Consider the following 22,020-nt stretch of genomic DNA (forward strand, 5'->3'; position numbering starts at 1 on the left):
TAAAAAGGCTATCAGACACACAAGCCCACAGATGTATGAAGAATCAAAAACACATAAACATACAGACAAACAAAAAAAACTATAATGAAAATAATGATAATTGTAAAATAATTGAAAAAAAGGGGGGGAAGAAAACAAACAAAACCTCTAAAAGACTGATGTAAACACACTCAGAAAGCATACGAAGGGAAGAAGAGGAAGAGAGAAGAAAAAATAAAGTGGTGTCCATTAAAAAGTTTTTAAAAAAGAAAGAAAAATAAATAAAAATAGAAAAATTAACAACAGCTCCTCCAAGAAAAGGTTGAGAAAAAAAGAGAGAAAAAAAGGCACCAACCACAAAAATATTATTCATACACACACACACACACACACACACACATACATATCTATACGTATGACTTAGGGGTCAACTTTCGTCAAATATATTTATAATGCAATATTCTTTCTGGACACACAAGGTGGTACTGTGAGTGGTTCCCAGGCTTATACCCGATTCACAGTTTACATTGTAACCACGGTATCCACCCTACCTGGCAGATTTCCATTTTGGATTTTCTATAAAAGTTTATTAACTAATGGTTGTCCAACCTCATCTGCTCTGTTCCAGACGGCACTCCTATCTGACCTCCCAACTCGGTTCAGGAGTTCACACTTCACAAATCTTTCCACTCTGCTCCCACGTTCTCCCGCAAACTAGCAACTGCAATTGGCTGTGGGGGAGGGGATAGCTGCCGCCGGCTCCCGCTGCCACTGGTTCCAGCTGCCACAGTCTCCCCCAGCTGCTGCACAAAGAGACCTTTTCTTCGGTTTTTGTGGTTCAGAGCCTCAATTTTCAGTCTGGACTTTTGAGTCCAGTCATCTGCCTATTCACCACACAGCGTGAACTGCCAGTCCACAGCAATATTCCCACCAGAAATGGTCCAGTCTATTTAATTACTCCTGTTGTTCTGGGAGAAGGTGTCTGCTATTTTGGACAGTTCAAAATGTCTGTTTCCTGGCTGGGATCCCTTCCCTTCAATTTTCCATCTGTCTGCTTAGCCTCATGTCACTCTGAGCAGTACTTCGTTCTAGTCGCCAAACTCTGCTCAGGAATAAATTTTCATCAATTGTGTTTTGCCAGGAATTGTGAACTGCTGTCCACCCTGAAGAAGGGGCTGGCTGCCAGCCAGCATGGCTAGGCAGGGCAAATCTCTACAACAGAGTCTGTGGTTTTAAATTACACATCATATACAGCAATCAGCCAATTTGCTGTGCATCTCCAGCTCTCTGTCCACACGAATAATCCATGTTGGGAAAAGTTTCAGAGCCCCCTACCTCTCACCTGCTGACCTGGGAGAGGTGAACTACATGTGCGTCCCATCTGCCATCAGGCTCTGCCTCTCCTATACTTTTATATATATACAAAAATAATAGTTTTGTAGTTGGTGGCTTTTCTTTCCCTCTCTTTTTTCACCCTTTGCTTTGAGGAGTTTTTTTTATTTTTAATATTGTTTTCTTTGTCCTTTTTTTTTTTTACTAGTTTATTAATACTACTTTTCTTTTCTCTCATTCTTCCTCTACTTTCATTCTTATAGTTTCTGAGAGTGCTTACATCAGATTTTTAGAGGTTTTTTTATTTCTTGTTTTTAATTATTTTATGGTTATCATTACTTTTATTGTACTTATTTTTTTATCTGTATGTCTATGTTTTTCTGATTGTTCATGCATCTGTGGGCTTGTATGTCTGGTAGCTTTTATCTGTTTACTTGCTCATTGGTTTCAAACTGTTCTGTGTTTTGCTAAATCCCTGGGTCAGTTATTTTCCCTAACTCCAATTTTCACATTCAACAAGAACAAGAAGGAAAAGGGGACGATGACTGTTTGGAACCAGCTCTCACAGAAGCTCCAGTCCAACCCTCTATTGCCACCATAACCACACATGCCAGGCTAGATTGAGCCTCCCTCACCTAATACCTAATAACTAGTCATGAAGGCAAGCACATCTTCATCTGTTCTGTGATTATCTGCAGGTAGTTCATTATCTGCCAGGGTTAAGGAATTTATCCTAGTCAGGGAAAGAGGAACTATATGCCATGTCATGCAGCAGGTCTGGAGAGCATTGAAAGTGTGAGAGTGTCAGACAGGGGGATGCCTCTGGCTTCAATCCCCCAGGGAGCCCATGTCTTCCTGAGACCCTGCCTTTTGTAAGATATCCTTACACCTCTCCTTCCTTTGGAGGTGTGTCAGCCTATGCCTGACTGCAATGAGTACTGGAGATGAAAAGAGATAGTGGCTTACCAAGGCTTCCAGAATCCCAGATGCCCTTGGGGTGCTGCTGGACCAACACTGCTATCAGTATGGGCCCTTGTCTCCCCACTTGCTGGCTACCATACTCCCTGCTTCATCCCCAGTGGGATGTCCTCTCCTGAAATAAACACTGAGCCCTAACAGTTGCCTGTCTGGGTCTGGTAATGTAGAGGCTCTTTGGCTGCAAGGCAAGGTATATATCCCTGCCTCTAGGCTTATGTGGGGGGCAACATCAGCAGCTGTCAGAACCCTAGGAGACTCTGGGAAAATGATTGTCTTGGTTTGGCAGTCCTCCCACTCATCGAAAGCCTTCTCCAGGAACATTTCCTGCTATGTTGTGCTGCCTGGGAAGGGCTCTTTTTGTCCTACTTTTGAGAGATAACTGTTGTACCAGTCCCAACCACAGGCTCACTCACTACCTGCAGGTCGCTAAGATTGTCCACATTCTCAGCGAATATCTGTGAGAAGAGGGCTGTAGTGTCACCCCACCTGATTCCTGCTATCCTTCTACCATGGTCAGAATCCTTTTCCCTCCCATGTGCTGCTCTTTCCCTCTGTCCTCAGCCTTCCCCACTGACAGACCTCATGAAGGAGCAGCAGTAAGGATATGGCTTTGGCCCAGAATCCAGCGGGTGTTCCAGATGATGGTGGTCCTGTGTTCAAGATGTGCCTTCATCCTCTGCCAGACGTCACACTTCAGCCCAGTGTACTCCATGCTGATTCAAGCACTCACTTTGCTCAGGACCTTCTGGATCCCTTGGAGAGCTCAGAGAGCATACAGGTACCTGTGGGACAAATGCTCTCCACTGTCTGCCCATTCTCCTCCTCCTCTTGGCCATCATCTTCACCTTCATGCTCATTGTCCTGAGTAAGCTAAGGCTATGAAACCCCACCATTACCTCCTCTATCTGCACAATCAGGATCACTTGGCCACCAAATTCTCTGACTGCCCAAAAGGACTCTTCATACTTTGGCTCTGCCTAGGTGAAGATCTATGGACAGCCAGCTCCATCAACATGCTGGCTGCCTCAGCCTGCATCTCTGTAACCACTGTCCTCCAGATCCCGCTCTCCAGAAAGGCATTTCCCTGACCTAAGTCCTCTAAGCCTTCCTGGGGAGGCCCAGCACCACACCACCCTACATGCCTCACAGAGCGGCCCTACCATAAAGTGGCGTCTACTGTGGCAATACGGAAGGCAGTTCCAGGCACTGGGATTGCACACTGGTGCCAACACCTACAGGGCCTGAGGCTGCACACTACCAGACTGTAAAGGATCCCAGTTCCCGCTTCACCCCTTTGTGCGAGAGTGGGGGCCAGTCACACTCTTCAGGCATGCACACACACCTCTGTGGTCTCCGGCTTAGCCGTTGGTTGCAGGATGTTAGGGTCGTGCCTAGACCTTCCCTTTCTGGCACTTAAAGCAATAGATGAGGGGTTCAGAGCACAAACTCTGGGGGTTCGCCCTCTGGCGGCACAGAAGGAAGCAGTGTGGCCCAGTTCAGCACATGTGGGAGTCTGCAGGCCTGCAAGCTGGTGCTGCCACATGCTCCTTGACCTTGGTGAACATTCCAAGTACACATCTGCTCCCATCCTCTATTGTTGGGTCCCTGAGAAGGACATCTCATGGAGCAAGAGGGAACACCTAAAGCCTTTCAACGACATAAAGTAGCAAGAGCCGCCAGCACTGTATCACTCACAGCAGAAGCGCGTGAGCCTGAGGATTGCCTCTCTCCTCACAGGGTTTCCTGAGGGCTTTGCTAGACTAAAGATGACTAAGCTCAACAGCCAGAAGCTCTACAACGTCTGGCTCAGGGCCAGTAAATAGCAGTGCTTTTGTCAAAGTTGGGATAAATACTTCCTCTTCCAACACCTGTTGAAAGGAGGCACATTCTACATGTGGGAACATCCCAATAGATACTGGTAGAGAGTTCAAGTCTGTTAGGATATGTTGGCTCTTTGGCGAAATGATTGTCAGGTCTACACATGAGGCGACTCCTTCTTGCCCCCATCTCCTGGCACCTATATCGCACCTCTTTCCTTACACAGGCATAGGGGATTCTGAGCAGCTACATTAAAAACTTTTGATAGCAGCACAGGCTGGGAGGAGTTCTGTTAGCCCATGCAATCACTGATGTGCCCTTGTGTTGGAGGGTGTGATTTGGCTGGTCAGTCCCTAGTTGTCGATATCACATCTCTAAAATTCCCTGGGCATAAGAAGGGAAGCTGAGCTTACCTTTGACAGGAAAAGAAGGTGCAATAGACCTTGACAGTCTTGGTGGGGTATTGAAGGTACAAGCTCTCTGTTGCCTTGATACTGCATAGCTCCACATTGCTACTTTATGACCAGGGTTACACTACAAAGCACACACACAGGACATTATTGTTCCCTTGCAGGTCCTTCTCCTGCCAGAATAGCACACTGGGAAGGGACTGCAGTTTCTCGTCACAGGTTTTTCCTTGTGAAGACTTTTATAATCATTGGACCCCCAAACCACGTTCACCTAGACACATCCTTATGCTCTGCATGTCTATCCACAGCACTCCTAACCTGAGTCCTTTTATTCCCAGCATGCTAGTGATACCCACTGAGAACCAGCTCTCTGCAAACCTCTCACTAGATCCAGGGTAAGCACACTGCCAACTGGTTGGGTCAATATCTGACAGGGAGTGTAGGGGAAAGTGTGGTCTTGCAGTCCATGGAAACTACAGGTCATTTGAAATGGAGAGAACTTTCAAGGAAATGTCCACATCTATCATGAGAATTCATAAAGAAAATCAGAGACATAAGAATGTGGCCCTTCTAGAGAGCTCCCCTGGTCCCTCCTCCAGGACCATCAGTGCTGATTCTTCTACCTGGAGCCCGTAACTTGGATACAAGGGAGGGCAAATATCTCTGCCTCTGGCTTCAGTCCTCCAGGCCTCCAATGTCTTTATCAGAGCCTGGCTGTCATAAGATATCCTCAGGTCTCTCTTTCCCTTGAGGGTGTGTGAAACCTTGACTTGACTGCACTGATTTGTTGGGAGATGGTTTACCCACGCTTCCAGAAAACCAGATGGTCTTGGGGTGCTGCTTTTATACCAAACATGTTGATGTCAGGATGGGCCCTGTTTTCTCCATATATTGGCTGCCATGCTGCATGCTTCTTCCCCACTGGGACTTCCTTTCAAGAAACTCACAGAGCCCTAGTGACTACCTGGCTGTTTATGGTGCCCTAGAGACTCTTTGATGGCAAGGCAGGGCATATATCCCTGCCTCTAGGCTGTATGTGGGGGCAAGAGCAGCATCTTTTCAGAACCAAAGGAGACTCTGGAGGAAGTGAGTGTCTTTCAGAGGACAGCACCTTACACAATGTTGGTGCAGGGTTGGACCACCCTGGGCGTAGGTGGCAAAAGCCTACAACCAGGTACAGCTTGGCAGTCCTCTACTCATCTAAGACCTTCCCCAGGAATGTTTTCTTCAATGTTGTGCTGCCTGAGAAGGGCTCTAAATTTAGTGTCTGTCCTACTATAGAGATATAGGCCTTGCTCCCAGTCCCCATCACAGGCTCACTCACTACCTGCAAGTCCCTAAGATCTGTCCACACTGTCAGCCAGTCGCTGTGAGAAGAAGGCTACAGTGTCCCCCAACACAACTCCTTCTCCTACTGTCTTCCTTCTGCCTTAGAGTCCTTTTCCCTCCCGTGTGAAGCCCTTTCCCTCTTTCCCTGCCCTAGCACACTACCAGTCCTTATGAAGAGCAGCAGTAAAGGATATGGCTTCTGACCAGAAGATCAGGATGCTCCTGTTGATGGTGCTCTTGTGTTCAAGAGGAGCCTTCATCATCTTCCTGACTTCGGGCTTCAGCAGAGCATAATCTATGCTGCCTCTGGCCACTCACTCTGCTCAGCTCCTGCTGGATCTCTTGGAGAGCATAAAGAGCAGGCCAAGCGCCCCTCCACTGCCTACCCGTTCTCCTCCTCTCGGTGGTCGTCTTCACGTTCCAGCTCATTCTCCTGGACCAGCGACTTTCTCCATCTGCACAGTCAGGATCACCTTGGCCACCCCAAGTTCTGACTCCACTCCCAGGAACTCCGCACCCTCTGCACCGCCTCAGTGAAGCTCTCTTGCACAGGCAGCTCCATGGACAAGCTGGCTGACTAAGCGTGCCCACGAAACACCACACGAATCTCCCAGACCACAACTCTAGCCACTATGCTCCTGGGCCCTCTACCCTGCCAGGCCCTGAGCCTCCGCCCTCCAGAAGAGCGTACCCTAACCTTAGTCCTCTAAGGCTTCTTGGTGTGGCCCAGCATAACACTGCCCTACCTAGCTCCCCATGCGACCCTACCTTCAAGCGGTGCCTATTGTGGCGGGTGCGGAAGACAGCTCCAAGCGCTGGGATTGCACACTCGGGCCAAAACACAGTGACTGAGGCAGCACACTGTACCTGACTCCAATGGGCCGCAGCTGCGGTTTCTCCCTGTTGTGTGAGCGTAGCGGCGGGGTCAGACTCTTCACGCAAGCGCACACACTTCTCTATGGTGGCTAGCCTCACCATTGGTTGGAAGGCGTTAGGGCGGTGCCTGGACCTGCAGTTTCTGGCACTTAAGCCAATAGAAGAGGGGCTCAAACGAAAAACTGTGCGGTTTACCCCTCTGGCGGCAACGAAGGAGGCAGTGTGGCCCAGTCCAGCACCTGAGGCAGTCCTGCAGCCCTGAAGCTGGTGAGGCCACATGCTTCTTGGCCTTGGTGAACATTCCAAGGGCATATCTGATCCTTTCCTTTCTTGTTGGGTCCCTGAAAACGGTGTTTCGAGGAGCAGGAGGGAACACATAAAGCCTTTCACCGCGTAAATTAGCAAGAGGCGCCAGGACTGTTTTATCCACAGCTGAAGTGCACCAGCCTGACCATACTTCTCTGCTCAAAGTTTTCCTGAGGGCTTTGCTAGACTAAGAAGACTAAGATGCACAATGAGCAACACTAGGAAGTCTAGCTCAGGACCAGGAAAGGGCAGCATCTATGTCAAAGTTGCCAGTCAAAAAGGCTCACGACAGGCATTCCAACAGGATCCCTTGTTGTGTGCGCTTGTGTGCGCAGCTCTGTGCAGCTCTGGGCAGCTCTGTGCAGCCCCGTCTACGCAGTCCCCAAACAGAGGAGTGAGTGAAGTAGAGGAGGATTTCTAGAGAACAAGGGGTGTTTTTCCTGTGAGGCAATGGTGTTTGTCTCGCCTGGTCTGCCTTGCAAAATGCCGGTCCTGATAATAAGTAATATACATACTACGACTTCTTTTTCGTGTGTGCTGTTAAAAAGTGCTGCATCCCTCTGCCTATATAAATAGGAGTGAGGCCAGGTCAAGGGTATTTCAGTGTTCATCCTGGAGATTCTGGATACCCAGGAGATCCCTGGCATTTTAATGAATCCAAAGCCTGGCACAAAAGAAAGCCCATGCTGCAGAGAATAGCCAAGGCACATGTCATAGGTAGTAGAAGATCAATCCGCATGACCATAGTCAGGCAGGCAGGCAGTGGAGTGTGGCAGAGACAGAGGCCAGGTTCAGCAAGGACAAGACAAGCACAGAATAAGAAGGGCGGCAGAGAGTGAAAGGAAGAGGGAAAGAGGGACACAGAGAGTAGCAGGAGAGACAGCTTCTCCCAGCGAGCTAGGGGATTGACACACTTTAGTTGGCTTTGAACCCTGGTGGCCATAAGAAAAGGTGGTAACCAAACAGGAGCCTTCATAGGGGCCCACCTGTCTGTGGCACAGTCTGGGGGACTTTCATGTACCCAGCTGGCCTCAGGGAATGGCAGTGGGTCATTCTTTATACTTCTCTCATACTTTCTTTATACTTCCCTTATACTTTATACATCCCAAGGAAGACCTGCCTCCCCTGGCTCCTGCAATGCTGGAAGGCTGTGAACAGACGATGAGCAGAAGGCAACCTGGTGCTGAATCAGGTTTTGTCCCCTGGGCACCCAGATAGATCAGGTATACCAGACCAGGCAGTTTCCTCTAGTGGGTCCCTGGAGTCTCAACTTGACTAACACTTCAGATGCTTTGTACAGAGCAAGAGCACAAAGGGAATGGCCTTGGGGTTTGGTGGTTTCAGCACTGAGTCTGTTGGAAGGTACAATACAGCCACATACTACTTATGGGTGATACACACTTTCTCCTCCAACCCCCTTTGAAAGAATGCACATTCAGCAGGTGGGACCATCTCACTGTACTTCGATAGTGATCTCAATTCTTTTTGTATATTTTGGTTCTTCTGGCTGTATGATTCTCAGGTTCACATATGAGATGTGTCCTTTCTGCTGCCATTGCCTAGTTCCTCTTTCACCCCTGTCTCCTCACGCAGCATAGAGGCTGCTCAGTGGTTACACTAAGAAACATTTGGTAGCTGCACCGCCTGGCGAGAGCTCTGCCTAGCTGGTGCCATCACTATTGTGACCCCGTGTTGAGGCTGTGAGCTCGCAGGTTCCTCCCTACTTGCAGATTGTATCTGTCTACACTTCCACGGGCACAATTAGGGAAGATGAACTTCCCTTTCACAGGAAGAAAAGGTCCAAGAGACGCAGTCAGTCATGGCAGGATGCAAAAGGTACAATCTCTCCTTTGCCTGTTTACCCAATAACTCCACCTTGCTGCGTTGTGCCTGTTCACTGGGACAGGGTTACAGCACACAGTACCAAAGTACACACACATGACATTATTCTTGGCTTCCAGTTTCTCATCCTCCCAGAACAGCACACTGTTCAGGGCCTGCAGGTTCTCATCCCAGCTGTTCCTTGCAAAGACCTTTATAATCTTTGGATAGCACCCCACATACCCGGTACACCTCTTCCTGCCCTTCTAGTTTATCAGCATCACTCCTAACCTGAGTTATTTTGTTTCCATCTTCCTGTTGACTAACAAAGATCAACCAGCACTCTGGGCACCTCCCACTCAATCCAGGGAAAGCACACTGCCAAACAGCTGGGTTTGTTACTGACAGGGAGCGTTGGGGGAAATGTAGCCTTGCAGTCTGTAGAAATGGTGAGAAATTAGTGAGAAATTCAAAGGAAATGTCCACCTCGATCGTGAGAATTTATGAAGAAAATCACAGACATTAGAATGTGGTCCTTCTAGGGAGCTCTCCTGCTCCCTCTATTGGGAACAGCAGTGTGAATTCATCTATCTGTAGCCCATAGGTGTCTCCATGCTCCATGGAATGCTCAACATCTGCTTCCTCCCAGGGTTCCAAAAAGCCACTCCATTTTCCTGACAGCAAGATGGAGGTATTTATAGGTCATCATGACCCAAGCTTAGAAGTCCTACTGGCATACCCATGACAAACTAGCTACTGCAGCAGTTTGTTTAATTGAGACCAAAAAGTTCCTCTCTGTGTTTGGAGGAGGATGACACAACTTTATGTTAACAGGGCAGTGACAGGAGCCATAGGAGCTAAGAAAGCATAACTGCAATGACACAGTTATGACGCGTGTTATTAACGTGTCTGAATGTTAGCAAGGAGGGCATGGAAATCTTCAGAGAGGTTGATGTATTTTGGCAGGCCCAGCAATAGGTCTAAACTTGAGGAGAGGTTGGGAGACAAAGTGAGAGTGAAGGATTGGGTGACTGTCGCACAGAGAGGTATGTGTTAAGTATGCCAGAGTGAGACAGGAGTTACATGAGGAAAGCAGGTGGGCTCAGGTGGAAAGGGATAGAAAATAGAGAGAGGGCTGACAAAAGAGAGAGATATACACAAAGTTGCCTTGCAGGAGAAGGATACACTGAGAAACAATCTATGCTGGGATAGACCACACGAATATACAGAGAGCTCTAGGGGCTGACAGAGAAACAGAAACTTGTCTAATGATAAGGTTGTTGGAGAAAGCACACCCAGAGAGAGAGGGAGGGCCTTGACGGTGGAAAGAGACACAGAGAGAGGTGTTGTACTTAGACAAACAGAGGGACCCTTGTGGGTAAGACACACACACAGCAGCCAGTGAGGAGAGAGACACACAAACACATGTCTGTGAGAGAAGAGAGGTACACATAGAAGCTCACTACACAGTGGGACCTTTGTATGGGTACCCAGACTGTACCCCACCTCAGTTCTGCCTGTAGCTTTCAAATCAAGTCCCCGGGCCCTTTGTCTGTGGTGGGCCACAGGATCAAGCAATGAGATTCTGACATGTACAGGGTAGATTCAGACTTTGCAATGTGAGGCTTGTCATCTCCTCAAGAGTGAAAGACTGGCAAGCCAGGCCTTTTGTCCCCTGGGCACCCAGATAGATCAGGTATACCAGACCAGGCAGTTTCCTCTAGTGGGTCCCTGGAGTCTCAACTAGGCCAGGGCTAAGTATTGGTGCACACTGGGAATGGAAATGCCATTCCCAAGACTGTGAGAGAAAGAGGTATAGCCTGGCCAAGGACCCCCAACAAGTGGTCCATTGCATGCTCTGGTGGTGTTCCTCCTTGCTCCCCATGATATGTGACTGGATAATCCAAGCCTGTCCCACAACAGGGGGAAGCTTGGGCACAGTCCTTTTCCTATCTACCATGTTGACATTGGCATTGGGCCTAACATGGACAGCTTGGGTTTGAGAGGCAAAGATAAAGCCCAGAGCACTGGCCCTCTGCAGACTGAATTGAGAGTGGCACCAAGGATAGGAACAAGGGCAAACAAGTGTTTTGGAAAAGGAACCATAGGTGAAGCAGGGAGAAAGTGGATGATGAGGACCCATGGAGATATCTGTCATGCACTGAGAAAGTAACAAAGTTCTAAGGCCCATGATTGAAGTGCCCACCTACACTGTGCACTACATCATACAGTGATGTTAAGCCCTACATCATCCGTGCTCATGTTGTTTTGGGGAAGTGCCTCATTTCAGTCATCCCAAGTGCCACATTTTTGGCATCTTTATTGTGCAGAGGAGGCTGAGTGGAAGGCCTACAACCTGGCTACCTTCCAGCTGGGCAGAATGACATGCTCTCAAGACTGTGATGCTCATCCTTGGAAGACATTCTCACAGGACCCACTGGTGGCAAGCCCCTTCCGTCCCCACCTTTATCAGTCTACATGTGCAGTGCAGGAATCAAAGCGACAGATACACATGGAAGCACAGGGACCCATGCCTCAGCAGGGAACTGCCTCTTCCTGGCAACTCTCCTGGCTGCAACCCACAGGGTGAGAAAGTTCCAGGGCCCTTCTCCACACTAGCCTTTTCCTCAGGAGTTTCGCACTTGGACATCCAGAACAACACCTACTTGAAAGACTGCCCTAAGGTTTTGTCCTATAGTACGTTGAGGCAGTGTATGTGCAAATTCCTCTCTAGGAAACAAGTCCCAAGCCATCCTAAGGTTGACATTTCTGTTTGAGTTTTGTCCTTGTCAACCTTGAGACAGATCCCACACTATTCCTATCCAGGCACTGAGCGGTTGCCAGGCATGTTTGACACTTATCACAAGGCCCTTGACTCCCACCTCCCCACTGTGAAAGGCCCCTGACTCCTAACTCCCCTCTGCTCTCAATTCAGTCTGCAGAGGGCCAGTGCTCTGGGCTTTATCTTTGCCTCTCCTACCCAAGCTGCCCATGTTAGGCACAATGCCAGCCTCTTTGAACACAATCCTTCTGCTGGGCCCCGGGCCTCCATTTTTGTGGCCGCATACAGTTTTACCCAGTGATTCTAAAGGAAAAAAAAATTCAAAAGTCCCAAGTGTTTTCATTCATTCGTTGGGTTGTCCCCAGCCCACCCATGCACACAGGGCACGGCAATGCTTAGTAGACTATTGCCACTCCAGGTCTAGGACAAATTACTCTGTGAATTTTCCAGTAGACAACATTTTCTCTGTTGTGTCTCCTCATTGTGAGAAACGAAGAAACTTTATTGCCCACAGCCCCTGAGGCCTCTCAAATCTCCCTTTCTGGCATCTAGAAAGCTGTGGTTCAGGTACAGGCAACAGACATACACACACACACGAAGACAGAGAAGAACTCGTATAAATGAGAGGATACCGTGTGTCTGAATCACATGCAAACCCTGGGGTGTGGATGCTCAGTCTTCCCCTAGGCAGAAAATACTGTCCCTTGACATTTCTAGTCCTTTCCAATAACGGCTGCAGTGCTACCTAGGAACATCCCCTGTTCGTTTCAGGACAGTGGCCAGAATTGCAGCTTTGACCTTTGAGGAAAAAAAGGTAGAAGTGGCTTGTATGAAAACCTGGGAGTGTGACAAGTTGGCACAGGGATTCTGCTCTCAATCTACAGATGTCTTTGTACACTCTGACAGGGGGACAGAGGGAACCCCCACTGAATGGCTGGGAGAGCCTCAGAGATGCTTGAAACCCAGGGTATGGACCATTCAGGGAAACATACTTACTGATTCAGCCCTGCTCCCTCCTCAGTGATCCTGAACCTCTATTGCCCTTAAGCTTCCCAGCGTGGCATGTGGATTTCCCAGGAGAAATCTGTGCCAGTCAGTCAGCAGAGAGGGTGGTGAGGATAGCTTTCCCGTGGACTGCAGGAGGGACGCCTGCAGGTGAGCCTGCGGCAGGTAAGCCCAAGAGGAAGAATCCTCTGCTGAGAGATCACACTCCACACTGTAGGCTTAACTGAGGGACATCGACACTGGGTGGAGATTCTCTTTGGGAGCACCAGTGTGAGACAGAGACCTAGCCTAGCAAAGTGAGCCTGGTGTAGCCCTGGCGAGCCTAGGCTACCGTAGCTTAGCAGAGGGAGCCTAGAGTAGCGTGCAGCACAGGGTATAGCATAGCTAGCCTAATGTAGTGTAGCTTGCGTAGGGTGCCTAGCAGTAGGAAAGCATGCCTAAGCTCTCTGTGCCTAGCATAAATGGGTTCCTAGATTAAGAACGTGCCTAGCGTATGGTGAGACTAGTGTACAGGCCTGCCTAGTGTTCCTGTGTGCCTAAGCACCGCGAGCGTAGCATTCCTGCATGCCTAAACAGCGTTCCCAGCGTAGATGTGTATGTAGAGTAGCAGCGTGCTTGCCAAAGGAACTGTGCCTTGCATGCCTGGGGAACCACCCGCGTGCCTAGCATAGCTGCTTGCCTGGGCCTGCACTCACCTAAGGAAGCTAAGTGCTTAAGCAGCACATGGCTAGCGGAGCTGCGTCCCTTGCGTAGCAGCGTGCCTTGCAAGCCTAAGCAGAGTGTACCTAGCGGAGCTGTGTGCCTAAGCAGCGTGCTTCGTGTCGCTGACACTGGCAGCAGAGTAGTTGCGTGCCTAGCGTAGTAGTGTGCCTTACGTGCGGTAGCTGCTTGTCTAATGCGGTAGCTTAAGCGCCTGCCTAATGTACCTGTGTCCCTCAGCAGCGGGCCTAGCTGCCCTGCGTGCCTAAGCATTGTGCCTAGGGTAGCTGCATATCAACCGCAGCAGTGTGCCTTACATAATGGTGTGCCTTGCATAACAGTGTGCCTAGCACATGGACCTGCTTTGCGTGCCTAGTGTAACAGCGTGTCTTGCGTGCCTAGCGAAGCTGCGTGGCCAGCATACCTAGAGAAGCAGCGTGCCTTGCATGCCTAAATGAGCTGTGTGACTTGCCTGCCTAGCATAGCAAGGTTCCTAGTGTAGCTGCCGCGTACCTTACGTGCCTGGAGGGAGGCAGCGTAGCTTGCTTGCCAGGCGAAACAATATGCCAAGCGTAACGCGGTGCCTTGTGTGCCTTAGCGTAGCAGTGGGTAGAAGCGTCCCTCGCCTAGTAGCGTCCCCGGAATGCCCAGCATAGCACCTGGCCTTACTAGCATAGTGTGGTAGCATGCCCTTACCTCAGTGAAATCTGAGGAAGATCTGCAGGAGACGGTGTTCTATCCTTGTTAGTTTCCTGATTCAGATCATTGTACTGTGGTTCTGTGAGTGGTTTCCATTTGGAAAATCTGGGTGAGGAGTATGTGGAGATAGTTGTATTGTTCTCGGCATTTTTTAAATCTGAAAGAATTTCAAAATGAAAAGTACTTTATTATTATTATTATTTTAATTTTTTTTTTTGTAGAGACAGAGTCTCACTTTATGGCCCTCGGTAGAGTGCGGTGGCCTCACACAGCTCACAGCAACCTCCAACTCCTGGGCCCAAGCGATTCTCTTGCCTCAGCCTCCCGGCGCCCGCCACAACACCCTGCTATTTTTTTTTTTGGGGGGGGGGGTGGGGTTTGCAGTTTGGCCGGGGCCGGGTCTGAACCCGCCACCCTCGGCATATGGGTCCAGCGCCCTACCGACTGAGCCACAGGTGCCGCCCTATTTTTTTAATTTTAAGAGCGATTGTTCTTTGGCTTCACCAGAAGTCACTTTTCTTGTAATTTGTAACTCTGTCGCACTTTAATCTGGAACCTGAGAGCTTCGCAGGAGAGGAGTTCCAACATTACATCATGCACAGAAGGGTTCTGTACAGTGGGGCTTGATTTTTACAGACACGGGTCAGGCTTGTATTTCTAATCCCAGCGCCTTTACCAGTTTGCTGAGCTTATGAGACTTTTGCAATAAATCTAAATAAGGCCCTCAAATGTGGGTCCCCTGCTTATTTGTGCTTGCTTACCTGGCACAAAGAGGGCATGTAATTCACACGTGATTATAAGTTCTGGCATAAACAGAGCAGAGAGTGCAGCATGGCCGCCTCAGGGTCAGCTTCCATCCTGTGCAGTACGCGGACACCTTCCACACCCAGGCGTGTGCAGGCACACCAGTATACGCGTTTCTGACCTTGCTTAGAGGGCTCAAACAGCCAACACTAACATGAGACTCACTTTAGCTCCATCTGGGTCACATCCTCAGCATTGCTTCCTCCGCCTTTACCACCCCTTTGCTGCCCCAATCTCTCCCGTCCAGTGTCTTCTATCTGAATGTCCAGAGAAGTGTCACAGCCAGTGGGGCAGGGAGACAGTGTCAGGGAAAACTAGTGGGACAGCAGGCTTCCCCAGAACTTACATCCTGTTGTTCTCTGCCAGAGACAAGAAAGGGTCTGCTCAAAGCAGCCAGGGTGAGATCTCTGAGACACTGTGGTTTTTCAAGGTTCAAGTCCTGAGTGCACTTGTGTGGAGTCCAAGTGTGGAACGGCACTCAAAACAGTCTTCAGCGAAGAATCCTACTTACCTTTCCACTCAGGGTTTCCTACATATATTTGAGCTTAGATTGCCTTCATCCTGATTGTTTTTTAAAAATTCAATACCCATCCAAATACCAGGAAACCATGAGAGAGACAATTCTGCTGGTGGCAACATACGCCTCTTGGGTGTATGATGTAAGGGCTACTGATACCAGTGTTTCAGGTTCTTGGTCTTGGAGATTCCAAGAATGAATCCACGGACCATAGGATCAATGGTAAGACAGGTTTATTAACAGAAACAAAATTCATAACTTACAAAAAAACTAAAGCTCCTGGCAGAGAGAACCCAGGAGGGGAACAAGCTCTCCTGCTCCCTCTTTGAAGTCTGTCTTTGGGCTCTCTGCTCAGGGGTTTATATAGCCATGGGAGGTTTGTTTTGCCGGAACTCAGTGTTGACTTTAGGGGGTGGGGCTTCTACCTTATAGCCAATTGTCCAATCAGCAGCAAGGTGCTGAACTCTCAGACCCTGGAAACTCATATGAAGAGACTGCAAGGTGCCATCCATGAATTTGACCAGCCAGAAGTGCACGGAGAGGATACAACAAGGCGCCAGTGTCTCCTCACAGGTGTCCTGCCCTTCCAGCAAGCTGGTTCCTCCTGCCCACAGCACTGCCAGGGCTAAGGCAGCGGGTAAGGGTGCCTCCTGTCCTGCATTACTACCATCCATTAAGATGAAGGGGAGAGGCCTGTGTCTGCCTGCACGTAAGACCAAGGCCTTTACATTTGATTTTGCATGATGTTTTTATCCTAATAAATATTTTGGCATGGAGAAATGATCCAAAACCACAGACATATACACATGTGCACATGCATACATATGCATATCCATGATGATGTATTTCACAAGCCAGGTACATGTGTGGCATCTTACACTCCTTAGGAAGAACCAAGCACCCGACAGAATCACAGCCAGCAATGGGCCACAGGTCTCCCGGTTACACCCAACCTATAGCTCACCTTCCTATGACGTTCCACCCTTGGGTGTACCAGCTGCCTGTGGTAACATCTCTAGGATTTCCTCTGAAGGAAGGAAAATCTGTTAGGCCCACAATAGGCATTATCCTATTTCTCCCTGGAATAGTCATTTTCCTTCCTGTACAGGACTAAGGCTGGGTTAGGTCATGTGGGGCATTTTCTGGGTTGATGTTATTGTTGTGCAAATTGATAGGACTATGGGTTGTGAAGGTGTATGGGCTTTCAGAACTGCTTTGGCTGGGTACGGTAGTGTACATCTGTGATCTCAGCACTTTGGGAGACTGAGGCAGGGAGTGGTTAAGGCCAGGAGTTTGAGACCAGCCTGGGCACTTAGCAAAAAGTCATCTCTACATAAACAGAAACTAGGCATGGTGGCATGCCTATAGTCCCAGCTACTCAGAACACCAACACCGGGTGTTGGAGGTTACTTTGAGCTATGATTATACCTCTGTCCTTAAGCCTGGTACATATGTAACACTCCATGTACACCGGGAAACAAAAATGAATATATGTCACATTGAAAACCTCTTGTAATTGCAGCAGTCAATGTGACTTGAGTGTTACAAATCAAATAGTTTCTTCCTGTCTTAAAATATGTACATGTTTTTTTTGGCACCCTCTGTATGTAAGTTCAAAGTAAAAGGATGTAAAAAGCAATTGCGGTGCGAGCCTGTGCCCTGTGAGTGTGCCTATCCAGCACTCCCCTTGCTCAGCTTCCTCAACTCCAAAGGCTGTCCTCTTCTCTGCTTGAGGAAGATGATACCTGTTAGTTCTAATCTCACAAAAGACCTTTGAGTGACACAGCACAGCTCCATGGCAGTCTGCAGGTCATACCACCCGTCCATTCAGCTCCGAGTGCCCTCAGGCCTGTCCAGGGCCCTGGATCCTGGGGTGCTCTGTCACCATGTGCTGATAGGGAGCATTAAAGAGGTGTGAGAGGGGGTTTTGAGACCAGCCTGAGCAAAAGCAAGACCTTGTCTCTACTTAATATATACAATATATATATTATCATTTATAGAAAATATATAAAAAATGAATAAGAGCCCTGGTCCTGAATGAAAATGGAAGTGAGAGCAAGATGGTGGCCCAGTAACAGAATCCCTGCAACTGGGAATCATGAGTCTGGGGAGATAAGACTCCAGGCTTCTCTGGATGATGGGATCTGCCTATAATCATCCCTCTGAGGACACAGGGAGTCAGTGAAAGACTTCTGGACCCCAAGAGGAGTATAAAAACAATGAAAAACTGGAAAGTAGTTGCATGTATTCTATTAGTCAAATCCCGCTGGTAGCTGTAAGTACAGCAGCAGTGAGACTGCAAAGTGGAAAGTCCTTACCTATGAACTGTTTTGGTATTTTTGGACTTGGCACTCAGTTGAACTGCCTTGGGGAGAGCTTGGGCAGGAGTGTGGAGACCTATGGTCATTGTCTAGGGCCCCAGACTGAGTCACTGAGCCTGATGAAGCTAATAGTGTTCGGCTGTGGGCCGCAGGGAGCCATTGTGAGGGAACTGACCCAGCAAGCTCCTCCCTCAGGGTCTCAGAGCAAGGATCAGGTAGGAGCTATTAATCTAGTGATTGAGAAACCTAAAAATGGGGACTGAGCCATCTCTTACAGCCTTAACCCTCAGGGGCAGAGTGAGACCGGTTTTGGCACTCTGGGTAAGTGGATAGCTACTTCAGCAGTGATCCCAGCAATAAGCACTTTCCTGGGAAAACTTCTTCTGAGCCACGTTTAGACATTTAAAGTGCCTTTTAAGAGGGCTGAGGAGAGATTTAGGGTCTCAACCCTGTGGGGTTTGAGAAATCAGCAGAGGCCTCCAGTTGTATCAGCGTTGTGATTAACATCTCATACCTCAGAAGACCACCTGTTGCCCAGACAATATTCAACAAGATACGTATACTCCTTTCTTTTTATTTTTTTGTTTGTTTGTTGTTTGTTTTTTATTTTTGTTGTTGTTTTGTTTTTTAATTTCAACCTTTTCCCTACAGATTTTTTCTTTTCTTTTTTTTCTTCCTCTTCTTTCTCCATTTTTCTAGTTTAAATACAATTTCCCTTTGCTACCTTTTTCAATAATTGAACTTCATTTTTGCTAGTGATTCTACTCCTATTGTTTGGCTTTTCACCCAATCTTATCCCATAAATTTTTCTGTTTGCTTCCGTCGGTTGGATGTAATGGCATTTTTGTCTTTACTGTCTACTTGGTGGAGGTGGGGTACTGTGTCCAATCAGGTTAACAAAGATATGCTGACCTCAAGGGAACCACCCAACTTGGAACCCCCAGAGGTTGGGGTTTTACTAACGTTGTGTCAAAGTACCCTACTGTACACCTATATTGCTCTGTCTCCCACTTTCTGTGCCTCTCTTCTTTTTGTCAAAATTCCCTTTTAGACACCCCCTCTCCTTTCTCTTTTTTTTTCTTTTTCTTTCTTTTATCCCTTCTTGCCTTTCAACTTTCTCATCCTTCAGGTCCTGTACCAAAAGGACTCATCGAAACTCTAGCCACAGGCACAGAGACTTAAAGAGCAAGAGGAAATGAAAGGAAAATTAGGGCAAGGAAACACATAAAAGAAATCATTCATGAGGAAGAATCAGCAGAAAACTCCTGGCAACATGAATAATCAGTCCAGAGTAATCCCTCCAGGGGACCATGAGGTAGCTACAGCAAAGGATTCCACTTATAAAGAAATGTTAGAAATGACAGAAAGGGAATTTAGAATACACATAATGTAAGCAATGAAGGAAATGATGGAAACAATGAAGAAAACTGCTAATACAGTGAAAAAATAACCAAAAGGATATCCAAAAACAGATTCAAATAAGAGATGAAGGGTATGGAGAATGTAGAAAGGCTATAGCAGAGCTGAAAGAACTTATGCAGTCAAATAGGGAACTTAAAGATTCAATAGAAAGTATCAGCAACGGCTTAGTCCATGCCAAAGAAAGAATTTCAGAGGTAGAGGACAAAGTTCTTCGGATAACTCAGATAGTTAAAGAGGAAGAAAAGAAGAGTTAGAGATAGGAGAACTTTCACTGAAAGAATTATGGGACTTTATGAGGCATTCCAACATACGAGTTATAGGAATCCAAGAAGGGGAAGCAGAATGCCCCAGAGGAATGGAAGCCATACTAGAGAATATTATAAATGAAAATTTCCCAAATATCAACAAAGATTCTGACACACTGCTTTCAGAGGGATATCAGACCCCAGGTCACCTCAACTCTAACTGAGCTTCTCCAAGACACATTGTGATGAACCTGTCCAAAGTCAAGACAAAAGAAAAGATTCTGCAAGCTGCCAGGAGTAAGCGACAGTTGACCTACAGGGGCAAATCCATCAGAGTGACCGCAGACTTCTCTAATGAAACTTTCCAAGCAAGAAGACAATGGTCATCTACCTTTAATTTACTTAAACAGAACAATTTCCAGCCCAGAATTCTATATCCTGCTAAGCTAAGCTTTAAAATTAATGGAGAAATCAAATCATTTGCAGATATACAAACATTGAGGAAATTTGCCACAACAAGACCAGCTCTATAGGAAATACTTCAACCTGTTCTACACAGTGACCATCAAAATAGATCAGCAGCAAAGTGAGAACTCAGAAATTCAAGGACAGAACCAAACCTCCACACTGATGCAAAAGATAAAACTAAGCAATGGACTCTCAGAAAATAAGATGAATAGAACACTGCCACACTTATCAATTACCTCAATAAATGTTAATGGCTTGAATTCCCCACTGAAGAGACATAGATTGGCTGACTGGATTAATAAACACAAGCCATCCATTTGCTGTCTGCAGGAAAACACCTGGCTTTAAAAGACAAATTAAAACTCCAAGGTAAGGGTTGGGAGGCAATTTTTCAGGCAAATGGAATTCAGAAGAAAAGAGGAGTTGCAATCTCATTTTCAGATACATGTGGATTGAAAGCAACTAAAGTCAAAAAAGACAAAGAGGGTCATTTTATATTGGTCAAGGGAAAACTACAACAAGAAGATGTTTCAATTCCAAATATTTATGCACCCAATTTAAAGTCTCCCAGATTCTTGAAACAGACCTTACTCACTCTGAGCAATACGATGCCTGATAATATCATAACAACAGGGGACTTTAACACTCATCTTACAGAGCTGGACAGATCCTCTAAACAGAAACTAAACAAAGATATAAGAGATTTAAATGAGACCCAAGAACAACTGTACTTGATAGACACATATTGAACACTCCATCCCAAAGATAAAGAATATACATTCTTCTCATCACCCCATAGAACCAATTTCAATTTCTGAAAAATTGATCATACCCTAGGACACAAAACAAATATCAACAGAATAAAAAGAATTGAAATTTTACCCTGTATCTTCTCAGACCATGAGGGACTAAAGGTGGAACTCAACTCTAACAAAAACGTTCCATCCCCCACAAAGGCATGGAAAGTAAACAACCTTCTGTTGAATGACAGATGGTAGCAGGAAGAAATATACAGGAAATCATTAACTTTCCTTGAGCATAACAACAATGGCAACACAAGCTACCAAAACCTGTGGTATACTGCAAAAGCACTTTTGAGAGGAAAATTTATCGCTTTAGATGCTACATTCGAAAAACAGAAAGAAAGTGCATCAGCGAACTCACAAGCCATCTTATGGAATTGAAAAAAAGAAGAACAATCTAAGCCTACACCTAATAGAAGAAAATCAATATCCAATATTAAATCAGAGATCAGATGAAATTGAAAACAAAAGAATCATTTAGAAAATTCATGAAACAAGGAGGTTTTTTTTTGAAAAAAAATAAAATAAAATAGATAAACCATTGGCCAGACTAACTAGAGATAGAAAAGTAAAATCTCTAGTAACCTCAAGCAGAAATGATCAAGGGGAAATAACAACTGATCCCACAGAGATACAAGAGATCATCTCTGAACACTACCAGAAACTCTATGCCCAGAAATTTGACAATGTGAAGGAAATAGATCAATTTTTGGAATTACACCCTCTCCCTAGACTTAGCCAGGAAGAAATAGAGCTCCTGAACAGACCAATTTCAAGCACTGGGATTAAAGAAACAATAAAAAAGCTTCCAACCCCAAAATGCCCTGATCCAGATGGCTTCACACCAGCATTCTATCAAACCTTCAAAAAAGAGCTAATTCCTGTACTGTGGAAATTATTCCATAAAAATTCAGGAGGAAGGAATCTTCCCCCAAAATGTTCTGTGACGCAAACATCATCCTGATGACAAAAACAGGAAAAGACCTAACTAAAAAGGAGAAATTCAGACCAGTTTCACTCATGAATATAGATGCAAAAATTCTCAACAAAATCCTAGCCAATAGATTACAGCTTATCATCAAAAAAAGTCATACATCATGATCAAGTAGGTTTCATCCCAGGGATGCAAGGTTGGTTTAAAATATGCAAGTCCATAGACGTTATCCACCATATTAACAGAGGCAAAAATAAAGATCATATGATCCTTTCAATAGACGCAGAAAAAGGATACGATAAAATCCAGCATCCTTTTCTCATTATAACACTGAAGAACATAGGCATAGGTGACACATTTCTGAAACTGATTGAAGCTATCTATGACAAACCCACAGCTAATATTTTACTAAATGGAGTAAAACTGAAAGCTTTTCCTCTTAGAACTGGAACGAGACAAGGTTCTCCTCTGT

Source organism: Nycticebus coucang, chromosome Y, assembly GCF_027406575.1.
Source record: "Nycticebus coucang isolate mNycCou1 chromosome Y, mNycCou1.pri, whole genome shotgun sequence".
In the NCBI taxonomy this organism is placed as follows: Eukaryota; Metazoa; Chordata; class Mammalia; order Primates; family Lorisidae; genus Nycticebus; species Nycticebus coucang.